The sequence below is a fragment of the Juglans regia genome, unplaced genomic scaffold (assembly GCF_001411555.2).
Source record: "Juglans regia cultivar Chandler unplaced genomic scaffold, Walnut 2.0 Scaffold_702, whole genome shotgun sequence".
Taxonomy (NCBI): Eukaryota; Viridiplantae; Streptophyta; class Magnoliopsida; order Fagales; family Juglandaceae; genus Juglans; species Juglans regia.
Genome location: NW_023361891.1, coordinates 12,583 through 16,217, shown reverse-complemented (window position 1 = coordinate 16,217; position 3,635 = coordinate 12,583).

The following is a 3,635-nucleotide window of genomic DNA, read 5'->3' as shown; positions in this document are numbered from 1 at the left end:
TTAACATGATCTCCTCTAATCTTATTTATTTGTAAATCTAAATTTTTAAATTGGATTTCAGTATTACTAATTTCAGAATCGAATAAGACAGGCGGGTTTATATTACTTAATACATTAATATGAGATTGTTTTGAAGTAAGTGCAATATTAGTAATATTTAAATTTTCTAATTTATTACAAATTTGTTCTAATAAATCATTTTTGTTTTTAGAAAATATAGTTTATAGATGAGATGAGATTTAATGGGGAACAAATAAAGGGGTTTCTTTTACTTCAAAATGTGGTATTCTTCATAAACAATTTGATTATTTTTTTCCATAATCCTTTGATTAGTAGTCCTGTTCATGGTTGATAACTGACTTGATTTATAGATTTCAAACCATGTAAATAAAGGTATATTAATTTGTTTTCCTTCTAAATACTCAGAATATTTTTCTTAAATATAATATCTCTCAATTTTTGTAAAAGTTGAGAAAAATACTAATATTTTCTAATTATTTTCTTCTTTCATATAATCTTGTTTGAGATATTCTTTATTAATTTTAAATTATTATTTACTCAGGGTGTATAGTTGAGCATTATCTCCAACTACTTGTAAATACGTTAGAGAAGAATGTTCTTTTACTTGTTCAAGATTAAGAGAGGTAAATGCTATACCGGGATAATTAACAGTATATATTGGCCGGTCTATCAATAATATTTTCAAGAATAATTCTTCGGATCTGAGTATCTAAATTCTGAGATTTGGTGTCAAAGTTTTGAGATCTATTACGAGAAATTGAAGTAAGAACAGATCTGAGTGTATAATAACTAGAAGGTGTTGAAGAAAAATAATGTGAGTGTGACAAAGTTCTTCTTAAAGGTTGAAAAACAATTGAACAGTTCCATCCTTTTTTTTTTTTTATCTATGTATTATAGATCATCTTTAGAATTGTTTTCTATTTTAGATAATGAAGTGATATTTTCTAATTGTCATTCATTAGAGAGAGTAAATTGATTCTAATTAATTTGTTTAGGAATTTGTATACTAAAATTTTTTGTACTAGATTGTAATAATAATGTATATCCTTTTGGACTGGTAATAAAAGTTTGTGACTCTAATGTTGTTTTCATCAGTTTATAATGGATCATATATACTACTGTTAAAAGATGTGACATTTTCATCATATGATAACTATTTATTTTAATATTTAATGTTATATAGGATATTAGTATCAAATAATGAAAGAGAATAATTAGGATAACAATTAAAATAGACTGATCCTTGGAACATGCTTGATTCTACCATGCCAAGTAATGAATCATGAAAATTATAGTGTCTCTCATCTCTTAAATAGAATAATACTAAGGTATTTAATCCACTTCTAGTGAGTGATTTTATAGCCATTTGTACTAATCCAATATGTATGAAAGAATATTTCTACTCTTTATGATGTTTAATAGCTTCTTTTGTTAATAAGTATAATGATTCATAATCATTATTTAAACTAATAATTTTTTCTACCGTTTTAATAGTATAATTAGTAAGAAATGATAATTTAGAAGAAAAAGTGGATTGTTTCTACATTTGATTTTTTATAACATTAGGAATTGTTCAATCTTGTAAATTTCTTTCTATATCTATTATACTGTAATCTTCTTGGTTGATATTATCAGGTTCTATGGAAATACTAGTTGTGGATTCATCAAACTTGAATAAAAAATTCATTGAGATAGGTTTCTAAGGCAAATATTTTTTCTATATTCAAAGAGAAATAAGTAGATTAAGATCTTGAGGGAATACTACCGGGATCACCCTTAAAGCTGTCTAGCATAAATGGGCTGACGAACGGGTTTTCATGGCTTATCAACACAAGTTCATCAATATACTTTAATTTCTTTTTCTATAAGATATCTTTGTTAAAAATCTGTATCAGTGATTTTTTTTTTATATAAAGCAAGAATACTCAAATGGTATCTTATACTTTTAATATATTTTTTTAAGAATTCACATTGTTTTTTCCATTCCTCTATTATCGATTATCTTCTTTGAAATACATAATATTTAGTCATCATTAATGTATAATCTTATTTCAGTAATTGTTGTTTTCTCTTAAGATCTTTTATATTATCCATCATTATTTGTAACTCAAGTCTTGTATTATAATCTATACATCTTAAATCATATAAATCTCGATAACCAGCACTATGAGCAAAATAATATTCCATAAAAACAACAATAAAAACAATAGATATTATAATAACAATAAAATAAATAAATACCAATATATTATAAATACTCTTTATATATTAATTAATAATTTAATTATTATTAATGAAATAAAATAAGGAAGAAAATAATGAATTATTTATCAAAATTAAAATAAATAATATAGATTTTAAAATAATTAGATAATATAATAGTTGTTAGAAATGATTAAAATATTATTTTGGTGAGTGAATAGTGTCTAGCCAAAGATGACTAGGGAGCTTAATTTACTGTAGCTCATGTGTTGAGCTTTAGGCTTTGTTTGTTTTCACAATTCCTCTCAACTCATCTCATCATTATAACTTTTTCAAATTTTCACATAAAATAAAATAAACAATTCAAAATTTTCAAATCTAAAAATAAAAATAATATTAAAAAATACATTCTAATAATATTTTATTCAACATTTAATTTTAATCACAATTGATCTCATCTCATCTCATTTGCAAAATTAAACGAGACTTTAGAAGTTTGGCTAGTCCAATGTAGAGAATTTTACTCATGCCTGGCCAAAATATGAAGACGTATTGGCATTTGGCTAGTCCAATACCAATGCTCCCAAAGGTGAAGGTCTCGTTTGTTTTTATAACTTATCTTAACTCATCTAATTAATTTTTTTAAATTTCTACACAAAATAAAATAAACAATTCAATTTTTCCAAACCTTAAAATAAAACTCATATTAAAAAAATATATTTTAATATTATTTTATTCAATTTTTAATTTTAATTTTAATTCATTTCATCTCGAAAACAAAAAGGCCTAAAAGTCCAAAATGTCAATCTCATGCCTTTTGTCCTCGCGTAAATACAAGGGTAATCTCGGTAGAAAAGCATAATTACTTCTAAGGGCAGCATGAAACTCGATACTACGGCTTTGTTTGGTTTTCAAACTCATCTCAATTTATCATTATAATTTTTTTAAATTTCAATATAAAATATAATAAATAATTCAACTTTTTCAAATCTCAAAATAATAATAATATTAAAAAATAATATTCTAACAATATTTTATCATTTCAACTCAACTCAACTCAAGTCACTTCAACATCCAAACACTTCCTACACCAATAATAATATAGTGTACATTTTCGCCTATCCGGGTGTCAATAATTATTCCATCAGGTGCAGCACAGGTGCAGCGTTGTTTGTACGCGAAACGTGATAAAATAGATAAAAATTAAAAATGAAATAAAATATTATTTTTATTTTAAAATTTATAAAAATTAAAATTATTTATTATATTTGGTATAAATTATTTATGAAATGATTTATTTGTGAAAACAAAGGTATTAGAATAGATGCTGATTGTTCTGTATCATTGTTGAAGGTTTCTACCCATTCATGAATTTATATTTGAGACGAGACTCAATACATTTATAAACATAA